This window comes from Aptenodytes patagonicus, chromosome 4, assembly GCF_965638725.1.
Source record: "Aptenodytes patagonicus chromosome 4, bAptPat1.pri.cur, whole genome shotgun sequence".
Classification (NCBI taxonomy): Eukaryota; Metazoa; Chordata; class Aves; order Sphenisciformes; family Spheniscidae; genus Aptenodytes; species Aptenodytes patagonicus.
In genome coordinates this window covers 43,391,084-43,404,602 of record NC_134952.1, presented here as the reverse complement: position 1 = coordinate 43,404,602, position 13,519 = coordinate 43,391,084, and positions in this window count along the sequence as shown.

Here is a 13,519-nt window from a genome sequence, read left to right as displayed (position 1 = left end):
GATGGGCTCTAGCTGTGGCTGCCAGGCCCTGCCCTGATGCCCCCGGGGAGCCCATGCAGCATCCTGGCAGGGGTATAGAAATCAAAGTTTGGAGTTAATTACTGCAGTTGTTACGTGGAGCAAGCCTACCCTGTGCATAACTGAGAACTTACACATGACTACCTTGAACCCTTTCAGCAGCTATAGCCCCCCCAAAAAGCTGTAATGAGTCTCATCTAAGAAAAACTTGTGAAAATTATGCATGTTCTGCATAACCATATTTAATAACAGAAAACCAGGGCTGAAAGGGACCTCAAGAAGCTGTGGAGTCAGTCTTGCTCCAGTACAAGTCCTGTTTTCAGCCGTGTCCAGCACGTTTTCCAGTCTGTAAATACTACAACTATATGTATGTTATTTGTCAGTGCATGTCTCACCTTCTTAATCATGGAGGTTTGAAATGTGTGGCTGAGTTTCATCCACTGCTTTAATAAATGGTGGGAAATAAAGGAGTAGAGATAACCTGGACAGGAGAACTTCCTTGTGCTTGTAGAAGAAGGAGCTAATTCAGGTTTAAGTTAGTAATACAGTTTTCAACGCAATTCTGATGTTATGTGAATGTTTAAATTCTTTACTTTTTCCTATTTTTCAACAACTCTTTTTAAAAAATCTTTTTTCAAGCTCCATTTTTTCTTGGACCATTATGTAAATCCAAAAGCCATGTTTGCATTCAAGTCTGTGTACTGTCATTTCCCTCTTTAGTTTCTAAACATGTCCAGGATGACTCAGAAAGCTTGGTTTATTCCATAAAGTTTGACCAAGGCATTTATCGATCAGATGGAAGAAGAAGCTGCTGGTGTCTGAACTGAGAATTCTGTTTCTTTGGGACATGGAGAGGGCATTTGGAGAGACTAGAGCAGAGATACTTACCAGAAATTAAGGTGGTTCTGCCTTCAAATAATAAAAGCTAAACTACAGTTACGTAGGACGCTTCAGTCTTGCACAACTCATCTCACTCTAGTTTTTGTTTCCAAAATGGTTTCTCATGTTAGTTGACCTTCCTTGAATTGTCTGACATTTCCCTCTATTTCTTTTCCTTTCACTCACTTCCCAAGACACTGCTTGAATTCTGTCCTAACATAATTTCTTTAGGTGAGTATCTGCAGAACAGGTTAAATATAGGAAGATAAGAGAAATTTTGCAAAGACTTGAAGACACTGAAATTTGTTTTGGTTTGTTTTTTTTCCCCAATGAACAAGCCCTAACATTTTTAAATTTGTTGCTAGGAAAATATAGATTTTTTTAAAGATAGGTTAATCAAAATGTATCTTATTTACAAAATCAAACTGTTGTGTCTGAAAATTTAGACTTCTTATTACACTATTACACAAATTGGAGATGTTGAACAAAGACGATTTGAAAATGAAAAAATGGAACATTTTTTTCTACTTGCATCTTGTTAGAGCTTTATTTTCTAGTATTCTTTTGAAATTAAATTACAACATAATCCAGTTTTATTAAATGCTCTGATTTCAGCTAAGCAGCCTATTTTTCAGAATTTCTCCACCAGTTCTGCTTCCAGTAGCTAGTTGAATAGGCATAAAGAGAACAAATTCCTCGGCAGGAGAGGAAATAATGTTGTTAAGCAAAGACTTGTGCTGAATAGCCACCACTGAATGTACAAAATTAATTTCAGTGTGTAGTTTTTGATATTCACAAGAACTGTGTTGCAGTATAGTTCCTGCAAGAATAATTGCAGTATAACTCCTAAGAATGAATTTCAAATAAAATAGAAAACATGGAGAAGATAACAGGCATGCCGGACAAGCACTGCCAAACCAGTAAACCACAACATGAATTTGTCATATCAGTTCTGCTCTCTAGATAGTAAAAATTTCATACTTTGTCCAAAAAAGACAAAGATACATCGTAATAGTAATGCACTGTGTATAGGATTTTGAAGAAAATGGGTTTCGCAGTCATGGCACTGGCTGGTGTGTCAGATTCTATGTTGAAAGGTCTTTGGATTTTGGTGCCACTTAAGTTAGTTGCCAATGTGGAAAACACACTAGGTAGATATTTGACATTACATCACATATAGTTTGATAGAAAATGTTCTATGGTAGTTTGGGTGGTTTTTAATTTTGCCTACTGCCGCTATTAGTGCTTTGGGATGTGGTGAGATTTATAGATGTTTGTTTCATGTGAGTTAAAGTGATAAATAACCTTTAGCGCCCTCTGGAAGACTAAATACTTTAATCCCTTCCTAGAATCCCTTTTATACCTTTTGCTTTCAGAGGTAAAATGAAGGGTAGAGACTAAGAAACTCACTCAAATCATGCAGTTGAATTAAAAAGTAAAATATTGATGACAATGCCCAACTCTACAGCTGAAAATAATAGAGGTTAGGAACATGATATAACACATAATTTATTATAGTAGCTGTTAGAAATTAGAAAGATGAATTGGGGTAAGTTGTAGATAGACATGAACTGGACATGGTTTTAATCCAGTACTCTCAAGTGTGTTGCAAATTAAGAGAAACATTTACCTTTAATGTAAACAATTGGTAAGGCCGTGTGTAGAATTATTAATATTGCAGCAAATCTTACAATTGTAACGTGCTTAGTGTGTGAATGCACTCAGATTGAAGCCCATAAATTGCTTTGAATAACAAAGTAATTTGAAGTGAGAATATGTTGCTGTCTGCATTCAGTATTGTTGCAATTTATACAAAGAAGCCCTCCCCCTTTTATTTATTAAAATAAAGCACAGTCCCAGAGTATACATTTACTCATAAGCCTTGTTGCCTTCAAAATATTTTTCAACAAATGATTAAGTAAGTGCTTGGAAATATACTTTTCTGCAAGAAAAATAATAAATTTGCTAATTTTGTGCTGTTAGACATGGAAGCAATAAGATTTTGCAGGGAACTAGGTGGACAAAAACTTAAATAGCTCTATGACTTACTAAGAAACTGGCATTTTTTGTCACTCTGGGATTATCTTGTGCTTAAAGAGTTCCCATGATACCTCATGGTATCACGGAGAATACCCCATTCTTTCCTAATGGTAACATTTCTCACAGGATTGCTTCCGCATTTCACTGAGGTCTGCTCTTTGGTACCTGTGGGATACATCAGGAGAACCAACACATTGTGGGTTTGTCCTGAAGAAGAGACTCGTGTGATGAACAGCATTATACAGATCCTATACAATTTTGTGGAAATGTAGGAGTGTGTCATATAAATGTTGAATCAAGGCAAAGTGAAAACTTTCTATTACTCTGATATTTCAATACCTCTCCTGACTTTCTCAAGAGCTGTAAAAATTCATGAATAGATTACTTGTTAACAGTTATTCTGAGTTTGACCAATTCTAGTGCTTATGTAAAATATTCCTCCATGGTTGCACAGTGACTAACAGCAAGAACCCTGTTGATGATTGCAGTCTCTGCAATCTCACCAAAATATAGATGACAATGGTGATAAGCTGTCGTTGTATGGCACATATCTGGGAGGGAGAGAAAAAAGAGAGAGGATGCTCGATCCTGCATATTGCAAAATAAATGTGAAAGTGTACAGACTACTAAAAGAGAGGCAATGGCTCAGAATAAACCTCCCTATCACAGAAATTGGATTTCTATGTTAACTAAATGAAAACTTTAAGCACGCTGTAAGTAGCATTAAAAAGATTGAAATATACTGTTTCTATTTATTTCTTAATGTTTAAAATTATCAGAAATATTTATCATTGAAAAGGAGTTCCTTAACATGCTCAGCTCCTTGTAGTATTTTGAACCATTTAAAGCAGCACAGAAGCGCAGAGCCAGGAACCCGGGCAGATATCCAAAGGCACTTTGGAGTTTCAGTCATGGGACTTTTGATCTAAATATTCTTTGATCATTTTAAAGTCAGGACAGGTAAAATTGTGGAAATTGCTGGAGAAATATTTTTTATTTTCACTAATATTCTATAAAGGGGAACACAGATATTTTTCTTTGTTGTTTTGAAAAAAAGACCTTTTTGAGATCAGCACACTGATACATCATGGAACTGCTCTGCTGTGATGCCCAATGATCCCTTTCATCTTTATTGCAGCAGACTGTAGACTGCAAAACAAATCATAAAACAATCCAGTGTAAGTGCATCAAAAATTGATGTAAGCTTTTGTATAGTGCTTTGAGAATCAGAGTGATTTGCCAGTAGAAACTATCTCTGTATAGAGCTTGGTAGCTTAAAAGAGGATTTTAGTGTTAGTAGTAGTTACAAATAGTGAAGCTTTTCTTTTAATTATTAATAAGACAGAAATCATTAAAAAGTCAATATTAGGAGAACCAGTGCATTCAACAGAATAAGACCTGCTATGTTTTCCTAGATCAATATTAAGGATGAACTTATACAGGATAGTTGGCAGAAAGTTTCAGTGTGTTTTCTGTAAAAGAATGACTTCTCCATGTAGACAATGTTGCTTATGCTGTCCATTTCCAACTTACAAATCAAGCCTGGACAACATGAGACTTCAGAAAATCAAAGGTCTTCACACTTGCCTTTTGGTTTTTGAAGTTCTTGGCTAAGTGTGGTTAATTCTTTCAGACTTTTTTCTGTGGAAAACGTATGTATTTTTACTTCAAGGATTTTAGTAGGTTATACCAAGCCTGCTGCTGCAAAAACCAGAATGCTTCTTGCAAACTGCAAAACATAAAATGATGTTAAAATGCTCGGGTCACTAATACTGAAAGCAAAAATCACCAAGATGAATGAACACATATATCTATGAAACTCTCTGGAAGTCGTTGTGATTGAAGGTTTTTTTCCTGATCCTCCATATGTAAGCCTCCTCATGCGGGCAAATGGTTGGCCCGCGATGACCATAATTCAGAAAGATGGGAGTGGGGAGGGGGCCAAAGAATTAACTAGAATTAACAAGTAATTAATGTGGTAGGACTGGAGTCACTTAATAAACAGGATCTCAAAATAAGTGGTTGTACAGAAAGGTTCCGCTTTTGTCAATAGGATCCCCAGTACTTATGCCTGCCCTCAAGGCATTTTAAAATGCAATTGAATATGTTTTCCTCATAGATGCCTTAGAAGGGGAAAAAAATTGGTGGCTGGGAGAACATAATTGGGGATTAAAATGTTAATGAATCTCTCATTTTGCATTGTAATGCATTTATTGAAAGATAGTTATTGATTTAATTATACTAACAAAACAAATTACATTAAAAATGCAGTCTAACTCAGTTTTGAACCTTGGAAATGGAAACAGGTTTTTCACCTTCAGAAAAGAAAATCCTATTTCAAAGACAGGAAATCAGTTGGATTACATCTAGAAATTTATTGTGAATGCTTTTGATATGCTATTGGCATTGAAATTGCAGAGTGCTATTATTCTCCAATGTAATTATAATGGGCTTGATTGCATAATCTTACACATCCTAGTAATAACATTTGCAGAAGTAGATATGGTCTAACTGAAATGCAGGCAGACTTAATTTTTCTGATAACACTGTTAAAACCCTACGGTAAATTGTAAAGGAAGTACATTCACAGTGCTGCTGCATAATATAAGCACAGTTTGATATGTCCATGGAATGTGAAGATTCAACATACATAACTTAAGGAACGATACGACTGCATCTTACGCGTTATGTATAGACAGCAGACATTCCGGTTATGAATGCAATTTTTTTTGGTAAGTTTTCTTCCCAGAGTTTGGGAGACAGACAGCATCCTGATAAAGATTTCTGTTCATACAAAAGAGCTAAACTGCAGCCATTCAACTTGCATATATTTTGACTACTTAGGCTCATAAGTGACAGTTGAGGAAGCAAAATTTCAGTCCCAAACCAGGGGCCAGTCCAGGACCTCGTTCCCCAGCTCGTCAGTCTCTATTGCTGGTAGGCAATAAATAAGTGGGCCTTCACTACTTTATGTGAGTGTGCTGACAGGCAAGCTGGCTGCTGTCCCTTGACTGCCGCTCAGCAGAATACACTGCGTCTTAGCTTCTCAGAAGCCAAGGCCCTATAGCTTCATGTGGCCATGGAGCCATATGTTGTGCAGAACTGTTGTAGGAACCTACCCCTGAGTGCTTTTTTTCAAATATGGCTGAAATTTGCTGATAGATCCAAAACATACTGTGCAGGAGGGATAAACAGACAAACTCACAGCATGACAGTAAAAGCTGTTCTCTTAGGAAGCTGAATTAGAAATGGTTTAGGAAAATGTTAAAAATTAGAACTTTTAAAAAATCAATTCTATGCAGATGAAAAATGCTTTAGAAACATGTATCTTTTTTTACTGTGGTTAATTCTTTCTTCTTCCTCCTTGGTTTTCTTTTAACTATTTTTGTTAGACTGATGTTACTATTTTCATTTGAAGAAGCTGAATAAGTTATAAAGAGGTACAGATAGACAAAAAAATAAAGTGCAAAAAAGAAAGAGAAAATGAAAGTGAAACAAGTATCCCTACACAGTGCTCCTTCTATTATGCTTAATGTCAAATGAATAAAAAAATAAGAAATTCTGAAAAATGAGTATGTCAAATATTTTGAAACATCAGAATTTTAAAATGTCCTATTTTGGCCCCAAATTGAAAAATGTGAATCATTGTATGGAAAAACAGAAGTTTAAAGGAAAGATGCTAATGAATATAAATACATTTTTAGCAGTAAAATGTCAACCTTGTAGCATCGCTTGGTCACAGGATGGTTATAAACAATAAGCCTTCTTATTTCAGCAACACTACAGAAGTGTAATAGCAGGGACTTCTACATGCTGAGCAGAAAGTACATTCAAAAACTCTAGAAAGGCTGTGACAGAAGACAGTTTTGAACCATGTTTTTCTGCTGACATTGGCTATTTTATTTTCTCCATATTGGCCACTAAACCAGTGTTAACTACACTTCTATTCAGTAAGTACTCTCTTTGAACAGTTTGTTAATACCATTCTTGTTTTGGTGGCAACTGTCGCTCTTTCTCTTAGTTTCGCATTATGTTGTCTTGTCCAACACAATCTTTGATAATACGTCTATATTTTCCACATTCCCAATCAACCACCTTTGCTTTCTTTTGGATTTTCCTTTACTAGACAATGCTTTGCCTCACAATTCCTATTTGATGTGTCTTTATGCTTTTTGCTAGTATGTTGCACAGAATCATAATTTAGGTTGGAAGGAACCTCTGGAGGTCATCTAGTCCAACACAGGTCTCATCAGATCACACTTCTCAGGGCTCTCTTGTCTAGTTTTGACAAAGATGGAGATTCCATAACCTCTCTGTGAAACCTAATATGTGTTTCAACCTGTGACCATTGCCCCTTGTCCTACCACCATGCACCTTCAAGAAGAATCTGGCTCCATCGCCTCTGTATCCTCACAAGTGCTGAACAGAGGGGAAGAATCACCTTGACCAGTGGGCTACACTCTTGCTAACACAGCCTGGTAGCTTAACACTCATAGCATCTCATGCTTTCAGACTACAGATGCTCCTCGAACTTTTATGTCTTTTTGAGAACTTGTGCTATTACTAGAGTCACGTAAAGGTTGAATTAAATCTTTAGTCAGCTTTTGGCTTTGACTTATTCTGTTCTGCCTCATTTGTGGCTTCTTATAGAGAAACCAGCAGCTGCCATTGCTAGTCCCACACTGACACCTGCCGTTATTGACTATGACAAAAGCAGAAGGTGCTCAAGCATTACCCAACCTCAGTTTTGTCCCCTTGAAGAAAGAACTATCTAAAGAAAACCCCTTGTGCGGCTCATCATGATATGCAAACCTGAGGCATGTTATGTTGTTGCATTTCGCAGAACAGCTCCGTAAAGAGAAAAAAAATCAAACCTACAGTAATCCACAAAGTCCATTTCAGACTCTAATCTTTTTTTTTGAGCAAAAATACTTCCAAAATCATCTTAACTGTAGCTCTGGCTGCATGAGATAAGGAATAGTGTTGAGACAATCCTGTTTCTTCCTTTCAACCTACACATCTATACCTGTGAGCGAGGGTTTGCCTGGCAAGGTGAAACTTAATATATCTTGCTTATGTTGCATATTTACTTGAACAGTTTAATGGAATTGGCAAAGAAGGAAAGGACTTAAGGGCAGTATATAAACGTTTACCACTGTATGTAATATACTCTGTAAAATGAAAATATGTGTTTTAAGGAAACAAATTCAGCCATTTAATTCCAAAAGATGAAAATCATGAGTAAAAATCTTTCTTATATACTTTTTTTTAGTGTTTTGATGTCTGCATTCACTGTACTTATGCTTAATATAATTTAGTGGAACTGTTAATACTCAATTTTTTCAAAAAGTTTAATGGAAGTGAAACTTGACATTTCAAAAGTCTTGGAGACAGAAGACCTTTGACCACAAAATATTCAAATACTGAAAATGGCAATGCAAACTTCAACATCAGTGGACTTCTTCCCTGTTTGCTGTGCAAGAACTACTTCTCTTAGATTCTGTTATCACATTCTTGAGCTTTCCAGTGCCCAGGACTGAGGACAGCCCAGGTGATGCAGAGATTTGCTTCAGTCAGGCTGCTGATAAACTAAATGTGTCATTCATTTGCCGATTGTTTTAATAAATGAGTGTTATCCAAATAGGTGGCAGGGCTTTTCAGAAGACCTTTCCCTACTTTAAAGGAAGGGGAATTATTTAAATGTTTTACTAATCTAGGTGCATATCAGGTTGCCCATATACTTCAACATTTTTCTTGTCACTATGTTGATCACATAGATCAACAGCAGGAAATCCTATAGCCACCAGTTAACACTGCAATGGTTGAGGCACAATGTTTTATCTGTAGCCTGCGTGAACCTTACCAGCATATATTCTTTGGTGCTTTTATTTTGTTTAGCATATGAAATTAATGGAATTTGCAGAAGTTGATATAGCAGCCTGTTTAAGTTTGCTGTGTATATAAGATGCAATGAAAAGCCTTTGCTTTTCTTGCTTATCCCACCCTGGGGTGTTTGTTTTCTTCATAAGTGTTCAGAAACTATACGATTTTTCTAGTAAAGTATACTGAACTGTGACTTTAATTTTTCTTTCACATACTTTCCCTGTTGCTTTGTTTTGGTCAGAATGACCAATGATTAGAATAATGGGGCTGGTTCTTCAATCTGTAACCTGCTATTGCAGAGAAATAAAGTGTTTCCCAAATAATATTACAATTAAAGCATCCAGTTGACTTTCAAGGATATTCAGTTCCAAATTTGCTAAGTGTCCCCCAAAGGCACTTTGACTAAATGGGTAGTAAGGAAATTTAGCATGTAAGGAGAGTTTAATCTGTTTTCCTCAGTGTCTATACTCCTTAGCTTCTGGAAAAAGAAGTAGATGATTCCTCCCAAGTGCAGAGCAGTATAAAGGCCATAACAGAACACTGTTAGTTTCTAAGTCAAGATGTGAGATGGAGTGTTGACAGCCCCATAGAATAGGGGATTATGTCTGCGACAATTCAGCAATTACAACATCCATAGTTTTGGTTTAAACGTACTCATCAAGCCTCATAACTGTGCCTTGAGCATAAGCTGCTATGGAAATACTTCCGAACTCTCCCTGAGAATGGCTTCTCCCTTGAGAGACAAGCTGAGTGAAGTAAGGATGATATTTTTGTGATGTATATCTCACTGAGAAGTGCTGCTCAGTTCAAATAAACCATTGACCATTTCTGCAGTGGTGTTATTTACAGTGTAATAAACTGAGATGGCTATAAATCTGGAGCTGTGATACTGACTTCCCCTTCTACTGCACTCCTTTATGTTATTAAAAATAAAAAAAACCAGCTCTAAAAAGCCTTGTGTACTCAAGCTAGCAAAATGTTTGTTTCCAGACTTCACTAATTGTGTAATAACTCTCCCTCAAGCCAACACCCTTCCCTGACAGGGATGGGGCTTCTAATTAAGCATTTAAGTGTAAACACATGTCCTTAACTCCTGGTATAAAATAACACTGTGTGCTGCTCAAACACAATGGCAGAAGTGAGCTGTGGATAGGTCATGTATTTCTTAAAAATGTGGTTAGGGATGAGAGTGGGTGGAAATTGTTTCCCTGTGTTGACAAAACAAGCTAAGAGCTCTTGAAAACTACTTTTTCAGGTATGATATTGTGCCATGCAATTAATTTTATCATAGATGCTCAAAGTTTTAAGATTTCTGTTTTGCAGGAATAGTATCCTCGCTGACAATAGTTAATTGATTAACTCTAAAAGGAAGGGAGAGACCGGAGAAAGTGGAAAATGGACTAGCTGAGCTAGCAGCTGTTTCTTATGCCTGTGTTCCTTGGAACTCTTTTAATGGCATGCAAACTTTTATCTTGTTTTGGTTTTGCTTTGTATATAAGATTAAAAACAATTGAGAGGTTAACTGGAAGTTATCATTCAGATCAATTGAATGCCATTCAATGAGAAAATTTAGGCACTAGGAGGGATTTAACCTGAAGGGACTTGATTAGACCGTTTGTATAATTAGAAAATAGAAAGTATTGAGTTTCTAATGAAAATGCTGCTTCTGACCCCAGAGAAAATAATTTCATTAACTTTTCATCCTGGGGGGGGAAACTATCATTAAGATATGATATATAAATCAGAGTTTGTACCTGAGCCTGATATACTGAATAACTCTAATTTTGGCTAGTAATCATGTTTTCATGTCTGTTTGGTGTTTTTTTTTTTTTTTTTTTAGTATGTGAAGCCTGTGTGTAACTAATTTGTGATTGTTTATAGTACCCTGTAAACTAATTACTCTCTTGAAACTGAAATGCTTGTGGTTGTGGTGTTCTCCTCTCCCCCCCCTGCCCCCCCCCCCCCCCAGCTGAGTGCACTATTTCAGAATAATTCTCTGTAGAAAAACATCTGATGTAGTATTATTTTTAGGGTGCATTATTTAAGTGAATAATATAGGTTAATAAGTCCTTCCTGTCATTTCTCAGCTTTTCCAGGGGAAAATAAATTATCCAACCTGTAGAAAGAATTTCTTGATTCTGGTTCTGTATGTATTAGCAAGCAAAACTGAAAGGAATTTAAAATACACTGAGTAACAAGAAGTACTATATTCTTTTTTCATTAGAATTTCTAAACTATAAACCTCATTTACTACCCAGCTTTTTGTCTGGACAGTAGCTTGATCAGAATAATAAATACAACGTTTGGCATGCTCTGTGGTCTGTATCAGCATCTGATTCAACAATGCTTAAAAATTAACTTTGCTTTGAGGCCTATTTCAGGGATGTTGATGTCAATAGCACTTTCTTTGCTACAATTTAGGGCTGCAAGTTGAATTCCTACAGTGTTACCTGTCAGATGCTAGCTGGCTAAAAATATGAGCCTTCTCTCTTTTCCATGATAATTCTCATTAATAATGTAGAGGTATAAAATATGTGGCTAAAATCCCAGAATTTCTTTTTAGTATGTACACTTTTTTAAGTATTAAGCATTTTTATTTATACTTTCATGTGTCAAAGAGGGGAAGGGAATTTCTACTGAACTTCTTGAGCTCTCTTGATAAGGCCAAACTTGCATGAAAAAAATACTTTTTGTGCAAAGATATACTTTTTGTGTAAAAGGCGAGTAGATGAGGCGCTTAGGGACATGGTTTAGTGGGTGGTGGTGTTGGGTCGATGGTTGGACTCGATGATCTTAGAGGTCTTTTCCAACCTCAATGATTCTATGATTCTAAGACAAACAGAACTGCTTCAAGGCAGGAGGAAGGAAACACTTTAAAATAATGTGCAAGGGCATGTAACACTTCCAGACTGCAGATGAAGGAAGTACGGTAACATGCCGGTGAAAAGAGTGTCTCTCTTATCTGAATAACTGTGAATGTATTGGATGCCAGCTTTTTCTTAATGTGGTGGGTGAATTTTTGCAGTCTCTGGAAAGATGAGTAGCCAGGTCGACAGGCTGCCCAGTGTACAGAAGTGTCAGTAAAGAAACTGCAGTGGTCACATGAAGTGATGGCACGTGAGTGAAGTGAGGTTATTGTGGTTTCAAGGTGTTATACAGGATAGCAAGGGCCTACGTCTTGCTTTTGAAAAGGAAGCAGGGATATAAACTATTGAATACTGAATGTCAGAACTATGAATATTAATGTACTATTTAAGGTCATTTTTCAGAAGATACTTGGAGGAAAAGCCTTCTTCACAAGTCTGCTTATCAGCTTTCTAAAAAGGGAGAGGGGAGGAAGAAAAAGGGTGTAAACTCATTCAAACAAATATTTCTTTTGGTTGTTGGAACTTGCTTTCCTCTTTACTAGTATGCATTATAATCCCTGAAGGATATATGCTTTAGGGCACAAGGAAGCAATTTCCTCTGTCAAATATGAGTGGCAAAACCCAAACCCTGTAGTATAAATCAAATAGGACATACTGATTGACTGTTGTAAACATACTTGAATGTATTTATTCTATGTTGCATTTAATATTCTGTATTGCATTTAATAAAAATTGTGTATGGAATATTAGTTGTGCTTAAAATCATCTAATATGTATTGAAATGTCATAATGGTACATACAGTAGTAAAACAATGGATAGAATAATGTTTTCGGTATACTTGTCTTTCAAGTATAACTTTTTAAGCATCTTGCATGAACAGATGAGATTAAAATCATGCTTTTTATCAGACAGCATTTTTTCCTTTTTTGGAATATTTTCCCCTACAAGTATTATTACTGTAAATGACATTTCAAAGTAAATGTCATTTTCTTATAATTTTTATTGTAACTGCTATTTTAGTGCTAAATTGAATATTTACTTTCCTTGTGTGTAAATATATTATGTTAAAGAGAAGATTTCCATTTTAAGTCTTGAGTTTCATAAAGGAAACAAATGGTAATGTGATGGTTTTATGCCAATACTGATCAAATAAAACATATTACTGTCATCTTCCTTGCTTGTATCATTCCTGGCATGTACACAAAACCTCTATAACATTAACTTATGCATGCTAGATATGTATATTTCAGTGCCTGAGAGTATTTCCTACTACTAACCTTGCATGCAAATATACACACATGCACAAACACAGAAATGCCCTTTGTTGTAGTTTGGGTTTTTAACAGTTTAACTTTGGGGAAAAACTTCACCAGCTTTTTTTAGTGCTGGATTGTAGCACCATTAGAGCAGTCACTTTTTTAATCTTCCCAATAAAACACTACCATTTAACAATCCTTTACGTGAATGTAGAGCTCATTAGACTCATAGAATCATTGAGGTTGGAAGAGACCTCTAAGATCATCGAGTCCAACCGTCAACCCAACACCACCATGCCCACTAAACCATGTCCTGAAGCACCTCATCTACACGTCTTTTAAATACCTCCAGGGATGGGGACTCAACCACTTCCCTGGGCAGCCTGTTCCAATGTCTAACCACTCTTTCAGTCAAGACATTTTTCCTCACGTCCAATCTAAACCTCCCCTGGCACAACTTGAGACCATTTCCTCTCCTATTGCTAGTTACCTGGGAGAAGAGACCGACACCCACCTCACTACCACCTCCTGTCAGGTAGTTGTAGAGGGCGATGAGGTCTCCCCTCAGCCTCCTC